Consider the following 13,843-nt stretch of genomic DNA (forward strand, 5'->3'; position numbering starts at 1 on the left):
TAGACAGATCTCAGAATACATACATACAGTAGCATAGACTAAAGACATTTTGTCCAGCCTATTTTGCAACTGTGCAACAAGCACATGCAATTTCCTTGAAATAAGAAACAGTGTGTCATGTTTAAGTTCCTTCTTTGCTTAGATAAATCATACTCCATATGTGCCAGTAGATTACTGGAGTTGCAAATAACAGACTCATATTCTGTATGATTCAGTGGAGAAGAAAATAACAAGACCAGGAGTCAATAGCTGTGCTAGCTGCGCTATGATTCTGTACTTGTGCCGGGTTCACATGGGATGGTTGGTAGAGATGGGAAGGATTCCTGTGTTAAACATGCAAGCTTTCACATCATGTAATAATTCAGTGCACAGAAGTGGTCAAGTGAGAATTAGAGACACTCTACATTGATGATATAACACCATATCCATTAAATTGACAATATAACACCATATACATTAAATGGTTATTAGTGTCATTGCTTTTATAGGTTTGGTCACAAACCATCATGAGAGGAGCGTGAACAAAAGTCTGTAGCAAATTTCATGGCAATCCATCCAATAGTTATTGTAGTTAGATATTTCAATGTTGACCAAAATGGTGGACCGTCTACAGAGCCACAGCATGGCTAAAAATCCCTGAGCAAATAAACCACTCTTTCTAAGCAAGCCTCACTCCAGATGCATCAGGAGCTCAAACATTGTACTCTGTTGTTGCACTGATTGTCCTTGCAGATGTTCTATACTGAATCCAAGCATGATTGTTCTGATAGAAATAATGTCCAAGCATCCTTTCCAGTTAGACTGATTGATCTGGTGAGACATTATCATTAAAGCTATACACTTTAAAAGGCCTGAACTCAGAGGACTGAATACATCTAGTTACTGACTGGCTGAGTTACTCAGTTACTGAGTTACTTTTTTCTTTCAGCACTCAAAAGAGGTTGCATGTGACGGGCTGAAAATAATTTACATGCATCGGAAATAGTGACACCTTCCAATCAGTCAGATATGAAGCATCAGGCAAACCACTGAAGTCACCACCGGCTGATCCGCCTACCATCTGACAGCTCATCAGCTAATCAATCAGCTAACCTTTTACAGTAGATCATCAATCATACTAACGAAACTCAATGAAGCACCCTTTATAATCTGGCAGCTCACTCTCTGTTCACTCTACTGATCACTGATGCCACCACTGCAGAAACCCTCCTCTCCACCTGTGCACAGGATGGTTCTTTAGCTCTTGGTTTTAACTGCTTTGGTTTTAACTGAATGATAAATCCTTGTCCTTGTGTGCTGTTTGAATTATTCACATACATCTTGGAGATAATTCTGTACTGGGTTTTTGTGTTGTCTGTTCACCCATTTAACATCCACTTTACTGTCAGTGACACACAGTAAGTCAATGTCATGTACAATTATACTGCAGAGGTCAATAGGAAAAGTAATTAGCTCTAAGGAACCTATGGAAATGAAACTATAAGGAGTTTATATTTTATCCCCTTAGCTTATGTAACAGAAGTGTACCGGTGAAAATTAGTAATGAAGTTGAATTCTCTGGAGGAAACCTCTGCTCTGGAGGGGAGAAAAAAAAAGAGTAATGCCCTCCCTGTTTAAGCAGCTGCTATTAGTTTGGTCTATGGCAAGGAAATCAACCTCTGACTTCCCATGAGAGTTGTTCCTGTACTAGATGTGAATGTACGTAACCTTCCCCTCACCATGTGATCACTGTTCGCAGGCCTGTGGGAACTGAATGCTCAGTGCTCAGAGTCAGTGAAGGGTTAAAACGTGATGCAGAAGTGGATATGGAAATGTGCTTTAATTATCCATTTTCACACCACTCTTGCCTCAGTATTAATGTACTGATGACATTTAACATGTAATTAGCCGTAGAGGTCAATAATGACATTTTTATGGAAGTGTATCTTTTAAACCTTTTCCAGACATGGAACATGGAACATTACAGTTTTCATCTATCTGTTAATGGCTTTTTGTCATTTAGACATCGGTGTTTCTTATATAAATGTTTGTCATGGCTTAATTTAGACATGGCAGAAAGAACCCCACAATGCTCATGTAATAACTGGCACTGGGTGTGCAAAAGGGAACAGAGGCACTGCTGGGAAAGAGAGGTGAGTCAAGAATTAATTGGTGCACAGGAACCTTTAGGGATTGGATTTGGATTTTTTTTTTTTTTTTTTTTTTTTGCCATTGAAGTCTTAATTGATGTCCATTATGAAAGAGAGGCCCTCAGTTCATACAGTGAATCCACTGATAAATTTCATCATTTTCACTGTTAGAAATATAGGAACAGAGGCTGTGGCTCTGATTATCATTGAAGTTGTGTTAAGGTTCCTTTTATTTTATTTCCATGCTGGGCAGGGTGAGGAGGAATATTTTTTTATACATCTGTCTCCTTCAAAACTTGATTTTTAAATAGATTTCTTATTTTATAGATAAGAGATGATAACTGAGTAATACATTTAGGGCACGTCCGTTTAAGGCATGTTTAATCTATCTTTTTTTTTTTTTTTTTTTTTTTTTAAAAAGGCTATAGCCATTCTGGCTGTAGCCTTATCTATGTTAAGTAGGCTACATCTTTAAATATAGCATCATGGCCCTAAAGTCCCTCGTGATTATTATTAATGTACTATTCATGTCTTAGTTTAATGGCACTGAATTTTGTCTGAAGCTGGAAGTCACTGACAGAGGTATAGTTCAGTTGTCTTAACAGTTAAGTAAAACTTTTTCATATCTCAGCTAAGAAACATACATACATTTCAACTGCCTTCAGACTGCAGAAAGTTTGAGCCTGGGTTTTGGGCTGTGATCACACACTGCAAGCTTGTAGCATCTTAAGTCTGCAGGGACTTCAGGGGGATTTGGCAGCATAGGAAATTCAACACTTTCACACAAAGAAGGAGAAACTTTCACTGTCATTTTCAAAACCATCTCCATAATAAGTCTGCGGCCCAATTTAATTTTCTCACCACCCAATTTTAGGTCCTGTCCCAGACTTTGAGAGAATAATCTACGGCATCACTATATAATTAACTAGAAAGGTCAAAGGTCATCTGGTTTTCAATTAGACTGTTATCTTCTGAGGATGGATCTAGTATTTGATTCCTTTCTATAGAACAGGTTCAGAGAAATTAATGTCTCCCATGTCTGAACCAATCCCCCAAGTATTCATCCACAGTTATTCACTCGCTTGGATATAATGTCTGTCTCTTTCTTTTTTCTTTTTTTTGAGAATCCATCCTTTGAATTGGTTGAATTTAAAGCACACTCTGCAGTCAAAATGCTACTTCAACAGGCTATTTAACAGAGGTAGAGCTGTGTGTCCAGGTATGGGTGAATGGAGGGACTGGAGAGACCAGTGGAGCTGGAGTCCACAGCAGACACAGAGGACAACAGGAACAGCACTGAGGGTGAATCAGGAGCACAGCAGAGAAGTGAGCAGGCGCCAGGAACTAACTACACTAGGAATTAACTCACATGAAAGTCGGCAGCACATTACCATTAAAGTGAACTGACTTAGACACAGGTGAGCAGGAGATCTGGAGGGAAGCAGAAACTAGGTCTAACACACCCAGGCCTAGACACACAAACACATAACACACAGACAGGAAAACAGACAAACAGGGGAGGGGAAACAGTAGAGACATGAGGGAAGAGGGAGGGACTGTCTGCTCCTAGCAATCTCAGAATGAGTCTGTTTAGTTCTCAGATAAGATAATCATTATTTGACATCTGCTGCAATCCACCTTCAGTATGATTGTTTTTTATTTACTATATATCAAACCTGCATTAATAGATTATTTGGCCAGTTGGGAGGAAGCTTTAAACACAACACTGGTATATTCTCATCTTTTACTGCTCCATAGAAGTGAGTGTAGCTGTGTAGTTGTGATCATTTGTCACTGTAAAATAATGTTACACATAGTCATTTAATCTATTGTTAATAAAAAAATGATAATGAATGAATAAATAAAGATAAAAATATTGATTAGAGCAGCTTTCATCAATAGTACATAATACCATGGATGCATAAAAGTTTCTGAGTGGAAACAGAAAAATTATTTGCAAATGTTGCAAGAAAGTTTTTACTATTGAGTGAGATGGAAAACTTGGTGAATCAATAAAAGAAAAATGCAACAGTGTGAGTGTAATGGAAACAGACTTGATGAATAAATCAAGACATACATAAAGCATGTGACGTAAACATCCACTCAAATGTTACTTTTAACAAACACATCTATATTTATTTCATTTGTGACAAAAATAAATACACTGGAAAAGTTAATTATGTCCCCTTTCATTCGTATAGCAGTCCCTTTGATAGAAAAGGTCTTTGCTGAAAATTCTGAATTACTTCTTTAGTTGTTTCCTTTTGGGGAAAATAAATGCTCAGTTTATTTGAGGTATGGAGAATATTTGAAAAGCAGTTAGTCTGAAGCAAATCCCTTGGTCAAATATGATTACTGCACTGACGCTGATATCCAAAGTCCACATCTGATTAATTATTTCTAAATAAATTGTTTACTTGGCAATTCATTGTCCCAAATGAATGAAATCTAAGCAGTGGGCATAAAAGTGGTATTTAAAGGAAAATGGTTTGGAGGTAAAATCAATGCCGTGTTTCTGTCTTCCCAGCCGGCTCCAGTGTTTCATAATTAACTGTCAACCCATTGGGTAGTTGGATGGGTATATCGATTCTGATTGGCTTTTATCCCCATGGGCTTGCTCTAATAGCTCCTTCTGAATGTCTCTCCATCTCTGTCTTTGTCATCCAATTGGCCTGTCTCACCTCATGGCTGCAGGCTGATTGGTCATTTTGGCAGACAGCTATCTTTGATGTTAAAAACGGTCTTTGTGACCACTGGTTACTGTGTGTGTGAGTAATATTACAAACTGAGACCAGGCCCAACAACAGTAATTTCATCAGACAGTGTGGCCTCATCCCTCCTCCTGCTCTACTTTCACTCACACACACATAAACAACATACATACATAAACACATTGTTCCGTTTAGCACTACGCCATAGCCGGACTGGCCATCAGGACAACGAGAGCAAATCCCAGTGGGCCGCTTCAGTGGGCCAGTGGACCATCAAAAAATCCATAACGTTTATACCGGCTCTCTCTGTGTACCTGTCATCAGGGTGCATTTTTCTGAGGTGGTACCATTTCACTAAACCTTAGTGTACTTTATGTAATGGAGTCACTCATAATAACAAACCCACAGAGACGCGCTCTGTGTTCCCCTCAGCTCTCTTTCAGCTCATTGGTTTGGTTTTACGGTTCACAACTTTATAGTTTTAGCAAAAAGCTCTGATAAACCCATTATACGCTACCTGCCAAACACCAAACTGGAGGACACACAAAGTTAAGGACTAGATGCTAAACATATTACATATATACATATACATATCATACACCTGTCAATAAGACTCTATGATGTGCAAGAACGTTTTTGACATGTTTGTTCTTTAAAGAGAACAAACATGCTACCACACTTCTTCTTTTTTCAAGCGATAGCAGTCAGAGGTTAATGTTAATGTTTATCATTTCAGATCAAAGTTTGAGTTTACTGTAAAATATGACATTTATTCATCGACAGAGTCCTCACTTTTCACTGCACACCAGACAAAAAACTTTTCACAACTAGCACCCATGAGCCTTTGATCTCCCACTTCAGTATTTCACTGCACGCAGTATAAGAGCAGACAATAGTTACAGTAACGAGTGGCAAATTGCTTTCTTTTCTGAAGATGCTGTCGTGAAGAGGTTCAAATTTAGCTGTTCATTTACCCGTATTCCCTTTTTGTCATTCAGTGCACAATCACATGGTCAACTAAAGGAGTATGAGTCTGACTGCATTAAGATGTTCTCTGTCACTATTCCCACACAGACTGAGGTTCTGTCTGTCGGGTATGTGTGAATAATTTAGCTTATTAGCGTTTGCACCTGGAGAATTGTGTGTTAATTGAGTTCAGGTAGTGGTGCTGTGAGTTAATTACACTGAATGGCAATGTTTTCTAAACGAACCCTTGGTGCAACCTGCAACCTGAGTATTGCAGAAAAGGTTCAACAAATCTCAAGCATGTATAAAAACAGGTCAAAAGTGTTTCCACCCTAAGGAATGAGTCTTTCTTTATGTAGCTCATGTAATAGCTGGGATTGTTTTGCTCATAGTTTTAGCGTGTAATGATGGATGGATTGATGGATGGATGGATGGATGGATCTAGAGGTCTAATGTTGAAAAATTTGTAAAGGTTGAAAAGAAGGATGGGGAGAAAAGAGAGGAAATGCTAGATGAGGATCAGCATGCCACATACTGCACAATACTAATACAGCCAGTATGTGGCAACCATGCAGGAATGTGTGTGTGTGTGTGTGTGTGTGTGTGTGTGTGTGTGTGTGTGTGTGTGTGTGTGTGTGTGTGTGTGTGTGTGCATGCGTGCGTGCATGTGTGTGTGTGTGTGTGTGTGTGTAAGCTTTCAGAGCTCAAAATGTCAACAGCATGGCATGAGGGCACAGACACTGAAAGCTGTTTGTCTAATGCCAGTGAGATGATTCCAAGCCACGGGCTGTGTGTGTGTGTGTGTGCGTGTGTGTGTGTGTGTGTGTGTGTAAGAGGTAGAGCAGCTGTTTGAAAGGTCAGAATATCCACAAAGGGACTGGCTACAAAGAAGGAAACATGAACGGATGATGGGCTGAGGGATGGAGTGGGGGAGGTAAAGAGAGGCAGGAGACAGAGACTTGATAATAAAAAAAAAATAAAGTTTATAAGTAAATGATGAGTAAGCTTTTCTTTTCTCTGTGTTTCTATGCTTTTATAGACTTTGAATGGATAAATAGAAAATAAGCTTCAGCGTTTTTTGTAAATGACCCCCATTCTTCTTCCAAACAAGAATCATGATTTTGGTTTGTGCTGTGCTTCCCCCATTGCTCTTTCTGCTGGTCTACACGAGAAGGGAAAGTTCTTCAATGTGTGAAGTTTTACAAAAGCTATGTGGAAAGTCAGTGGCATCTGTTAATATCCCTCTGGATAGTCTATTCTATGTTGTGTTTGAATAAATTAGAATCACGCCATTCACTAAGTTAAGTGCAGATGTCCATACGTTGCTTGGAAACATTTATCCTTTATCCTTTTTTTATCCTTACTGAATCTATATTAAATCCTAAGTCATCAACACCTGAATTTTTTCTTTGTATTTTCTGTACAGTCTGATTACCAACAATGCCCTTTCAAGGTATATTTTGACATTTTGGGAAATACACTTATTTGCTTTTTCGCTGAAAGTTCCATGATAAGCTTGATATCACTCTCATATCTGTATGTGGAACCACTATACGATTGGAAAAAGGGGTAACAGCTATCTTAGCTCTGTCCAACAAGCTGTAGACGCTCTGGTGGATTTTGCTATTTAGCCAGGTTAGTCTTTGTGCTAATCTTAGCTAACTATTCATTTGGCTGTCTTGGCCTCAACACTATTTGGACCTGATCTTGTACTTGGCATGGATTTGATCAAGGTGGTCTATACTACAGACGTCTTTATGCATAAAAATGAAAAACACCCAAAAGCAAAGAAACTGAATATTTGGACGATAAGGTAGAAATTCCTTCCAAGTATTACAAGTAGCTCTGGACCCCCCTGGGCTTCTTTCTAAACCACTTGAGTTTCCTCTGTCACACCTAATTCTCAGGCTGCCAACACTCTATACCACCTCAGGTGTTGTCTGCCCTTTCTTAATCCTTCAGAGGGCAGATTGCCACTTTGGACTTAGCTGTACAACTCATAGCCAAACAGCAAATGTGTGAATTGTTTGAAACTTCCAGGATGTGAGCATCAGTGCTTGCTTAACATGCACAGGATGCCATTGCTGTTAAGTGTGTGTCTGTTGTTTCTGAGTATGTGCAGTATAGTGTCTGCTTTGTACATGCTTTTATAATTCTGTAGAACTGTTTCCTTGAGGAAAACAATGTATCTTATTTTCTCAAAGTATTAAATATAGCAGTAATGTATTTTAAGTAAAACAAGACAACTTAAGTGTTATATATCTTGGAAGTGAAATGTAGATGTTGCTTATTCCAATCTTGGTACCACTTTAAAAAAAAAAAAACAACAGAGGCCAGGGAGTAGAACTAGGATCTCTCTTTCTTGGGCAAACTGGTCAATTTTCAGGTGTGAATCTGTGTTAAGGGACATGTTGAGCTCCACAGCTGAGCTAAATTCCTATATACTCCTCCAGGTCCACCTCTGTGCCTTGGGTAGCCTGTTGAGCAAACAGGTCCCAGTGGGTGCAATCAAAGCAGTCCTGGAGTTGTAAGGTGGCTTCCTCCGGCCATATTTTGACTTTCTTGGCAGCAGGTTTGGTCTTGTGGATGAGAAGACTGTATCCTCTTTTCAGATACAATGTAAGATGGTCAGATTGACCCAGGTGTGGGCTGGGGGAGACTCTGAATGAGTCTTTAATGTTTGTGTACACTTGATCCAGTGTTTGAGTCCCTGGTAGGGCACTGTATGTGCTGATGGAATTTATGGAGCAGAGACTGTAAGTTGACCTGTTTAAAATCCCATGATGCACTGAACCTAAGCCTGTTAACCTAAACCTAACCCTTACATTCCAGCCGATGAACAGCCAAGAACATAATAATATTTAAATACACAGAACATATTTTTTTACTACAATGCTCACAAAAACACACAAACTGAAAACAAAGTGCAAACAGCTATCTTGCCTCACGTATTTCAAAAATACACCTACCAGCATATCTAAAGCAGTGATTAACATGTTGTTATATCTGCTCATCAAACTTTCAGCATCAAGTCCCAAAATGTCCAACAATTCCTTTAAGTTACAAGCGATCATATATTTTAAAGGGAACAAAGTACTGTCAGTGATAAAACAAAAATGCTGGGGAGCGCAGAACAGATAGAACTTGAAGGCACACAAGTGTGACAAGTACGTGATGTAGAAAAATAACAATAAACTCAAATTGTCAAGGTATTCCTTCGGGGGGGAATATTATTTAATGATCATTTGAACAGCTCATTAATCACATTGCATGTGGCCATCAGGACCCGTCATTTTCAGTGAGGAAAGATAAGCAATACAAAGCACCCAGTATAGAAACTTTTTTTTTGTTCCCACACAATGTGACAAATGGCCAGTGAAAAGAAAGAGAAATCTGGCAGAGTGAAATGCAAAATGTCAATTGTCCCTCTCAGGAAAAAGCTGCTCTCAACTCATTTGATGAACCTATGACTCAAACAGTGGCATTCTGTGAAGTTGTACAGTTTCATGTATATCCTTTTTGGCATTTACAGTCAAACTGGTGACATTTAGAATTTAAGTTTTTCAAAAAACTTGTGCTGAATTTCTTTGAGGTTAACTTCAGTACATTGAAAATCGCCTATTCTCAAGCTCTGCTGCTTCCCTGTATCATACTGAAATACCTCAGCAATAAACGTAAGAGGCTGAGATGTTAAGGTCACAGGCAAAATTAGAAGTTCATACTTACATCACACATACAAATATCCATAAAAAGACAGATCACAGTCTAGTTAAGTTGTGTTCATAAAAGCATTGTTCACCTCACATCTGGCACACACAGATTTATGGTAGAATAAATGTGTGTGTGTTATAAACAGTCTTCTCTCATACAAAGGCAATCATCAGTAGCTGAGTCAGAATGCTTCCTGCTCTCCCACATCAGTCACATAAGCAGGACTGAGAGGGTCATGATGTTGTAAATAATCACCTGAAGTACATCAGCGTTGATCCTGATCCTGTGTTGGTAAGAGGACAGCCACATCTCATCTTTTAATGAGTGTGAGCTCACATCTTAATCCAACATTTACTCAAGACTTTCCCAGAAAGAGATAACACAATGACGTGCTGACTGACTTTAATATCAACAGTCTTCGCTTTTCATGCACAACAGCCACCTGTTTAGTTCAGATATTAGGACTGAGTCTCCACAAGAAACGCTGTTATTGCCATTTGCTTGTTCTGGATGAGACCTGGGAATGTTTGTCTTAATTTTAATTCTACATGTCTTTAAACCCTCATTAATATATTTTTTCTGGTCACTTTGGGCAACAGGCAAACACAAACACACTAATCCCAAAACAACACATTTCATCACCTTAAAGAAGTTGTTGCACATCCAACAGCAAAGGGGCAATATTAACATTCCTTTCAAGTCGTGTTTCTGGCCACCTGGCAAATGTAAGTCCAATATATGTGCATTTTCCATTTGCACATAAAAAGCCTGAGTGGAAGCGCAATTTGGAAAAAAAAAAAAAAAAATCGAAATATCACAAAAAGCTTTTTACGCTTGGCTAAGGTGGAAACATTGTGTTAGTGAATAAATCATGTCGTACGTTAAAGTATGTGAACCAGGTTCACTGAAGTTTCCGCTCTTCTAAGGCGATAAAAATAGCAGCAGATGTGAACCAGTGAGGAGACTGTAACAATCCACAAATTCATACATGAAACAGACATAAACATTTTCACATTTTCCATATTGTTTTCATTTGCTTGTTTTAATCATGTCATCTCATTGTGCTCTCTTCTTCTGCAATAGTTTAATGGCATCCAAATGGAGAATTAACTATTATAGAGATAGCTATTATGTTTAAAACAAAAGCTTCTTTCAGCCAGAGGTGGTCTATAGTAAAGGATAATTCAGTCTTAGATGTTGGAGTGGGCAGGCAGGTAATCCAGAACTGGGGGTCCGTTAACTGAACCAGACCATTTGGGAGCAGGAAGCAGATTGGATGATCATCCACAGGTGCAGGAGCAAGAGGAAACACAACACTGGGAACTGACTCACATGTTACCACTGCTGGCTGAGGAAATGGTTGATGAGGTGATTTCCAACAGGTGAGCAGGAGATCAGGTGACAGGGAGCTGAAAACAAGGCCAACCACACCCAGGCCTAGACACACACACACACACACAGAAAAACAGACAAACAGGGGACAAATGAGAAAAAAAAAAACAGGCAGCAGAAACACAAAAGAAGAGGGGGAGTCCGCCTGCTCCCAACACCAGGTGTTTATCCTGATGCGTTTAACACCTGGTATTTGCATATCAGAAGTGGATGGAAACACAGATTAAGCTGCATTTTCTTTTGCAGATTTTTTCAATATTTGCACTGAACTTGAATGTAGACCCGATTATACTCACAAAATAAGCGATTTCTGCTATTTGATGCATTGCTATTTTAAAATTAGTAAGTACATCTGCTTCTCATACACCCAGGCTTTTACTTGTACTGTCATCTAGTGGTTGCATGCTTTGTCCCCCCTTTGTTCAGTGCAACATACACAGGTGGGTGTGATCAAGGACAATAGAATTGAACTTTTCAACCTTCTGTCGTCGTTGTTACCCATTTCTTCTCTCGATCCTCAATATAACCTTCAATGCATTTTTGAAGTATTTCAGCCTTTCATTCGCTCCATCACCTGCCAGCAGCACAAACTGTGAACTGGAAGAAAAGTGCCCCCCTCCTGTTTGTTCCAAAACAATCCTGCTCTGTAAAGCATCCAAGCTGATATCCCACTATTACCAGTCTGGTGACAAAACTGTGAAACACTAATTACACCAAAGTCCCGTAATTCTGATGTAAAAACACTACATGTCGAAGCTTGGAGTAGCCCAAAGGTGCTGCAGCTGAAACCACATTGCCTCTGATCCATGGATCATAGCAAGCGAGTGTGAATGAGCTTTACACCAAGGACTGCTGGGCCCTGCAGTGTGCTTTCCCACCACATCAGACATCTCTGAATGCTCAGATGACATCAGACTGACAAGTGTTACCAGGGCGTTTGACATTTGACTCAATGTTTCATGTCAGATTTGAGACAGTGGTTCAAAGGTGCTGCATCAAAATTCAGCAGTCACCTCAGGTGGAAAACCTTTTGCTATTTACAGTGCCTGTAAATGCCATGGAAATGCCACCAAACACGGGGTGATAAACATGTGTATTTCTCTGTGTGTGTGTGTGTGTGTGTGTGTGTGTGTGTGTGTGTGTGTGTGTGTAAGTGAGGTTTATATTGAAGCATTTGTGGATCGTCTGGTGCTAATCTCTCAGTGTTGATTTGTTTCTCGACTGATCCATCGATAAAGTCTTACTGCATGCAATGCTAATCCACATTTTACAAACACACACATGCGCACGCACACACACTCACATGAAGATTCTTCACTAGATTGATCCTGCTGATAAAAACAGCTTAAACACCTGATTAAACCCTTACCACACAGCCATCTGTATCACCTTGACATACATAGACAATAGGGGTCCCCTGGTTGCTATGGCAACAGGCGTGCAATAATTCATACATGAAGGTTATCGTCTTTTCTCTTTCCCTCTTTTCATTAATTTTTATTCCCTTTCATCGCGCTCTTATCTTCTTTAATCTCTTTGTTCCTCCTTTCCCCTTTCTTCTATCAAATCATCTTCTTCTGGTCTTTTCTTCACCTCCATTTGCTCTCTCTCTCTCTCTCTCTCTCTCTCTCTCTCTCCTTTGCTTTCTTCATTCTCATTTTCTTCCTCCTCCCCTGCCACACCTATTCTTTCTCTGTCTTCATCCCTGCTCCCTCATACCTTCTGCTCCGGAATCCCTCCTTGTTACTTTCTTTCTGTACCCCCCTTCTACCCCTTCTATCGTCTTTTGCCTTCCTGTTCAGCCACTCATCTACTCCTCTCCTTCCTTCTCCTCCAGTCCTTCTGCTTTTCCTCTTCCCCTGCTTTTCTAAATGCTTCACATTCACCCCTGCTCCTGTTTTCTCTTCTCCTTCCTCCCTCCAATGATTACCATCTTCCTCTCCTCACTTCTTTTCCCATTATTTCTCCCCCTCCTTATCAGCAATAACCCAGTTTAGTTGAGTTTTCCCATTCCAGATCCCGTCACCCTGCATTACCTCAAAGTTTCTTACTGGGTGTCCCTGTGTGTTATTTATGTGTACTCGTCTCTATATGTGTGTGCTCTTTCCTCCTGCCACCACATACACAAATAGCAGCGAGGGGGTTGGGCATTAATATTCAGGCCCTCCAGGCATTTGATGCTCAAGATATTTGGTACAATATTGTTTTCTTTTTTTTTATTTTCCATCTGTATTTATTTATTCTTTAGGTGATGGGATTGAACATAAATTCATTCAGCAGTAATATTTACGCCCTGAGGCGTTTTTAAGAGTTGTTTTCAGATATTGGCGCAATATTGTGGTCTTTTTTCTTTGTTTGGGACAGTGCTCGTGGCATCCTACCTTCTGGTCCTTGTATAATCAAATAAAAGTTGTAATAGTAAATATAGCCTGTCTTGTAGGCAGTTGCTGCTGGTGCTTCACATCCAGATAGCCTTTTTGGACTTGTGTTTGTGTACATGTTATATTATACGCAACGAGTGTTTGTGTTGTTTATTTCACTGGTGAAATAATGCAGTTTTGTGAGGTCCTGTAGTGTTAGAAAAATACACCAGGCCAGTACTGGATGCATTTTTTTACTGGACATACTCAAAGTCATTCACAACTGATACGAAAAAGGTTCCCAAAAACATATCAGATGTCTGAGAATACAAAGATCCAGTGTGGAGGGGGGAGTGAATGAGAAAGTCTGGAATACGTGCTGAGAAAGCTGACTCAGGCTGTGATCACACAGGATGTATTTTTAGCCATGTGACCTTTTCTAATTAGTTTCACTGAGTTTAAAATGTCTGTCAAAACACAGCTATTATCTGACTAGGAAGACCTCCTAACTCATAATGTGTACACCGTGTGTCTGCGTGTTCAAGGTAGAGCCTTTCACTTTTCCCAGTATGGG

The sequence above is a fragment of the Toxotes jaculatrix genome, chromosome 17 (genome assembly GCF_017976425.1).
Source record: "Toxotes jaculatrix isolate fToxJac2 chromosome 17, fToxJac2.pri, whole genome shotgun sequence".
Classification (NCBI taxonomy): Eukaryota; Metazoa; Chordata; class Actinopteri; family Toxotidae; genus Toxotes; species Toxotes jaculatrix.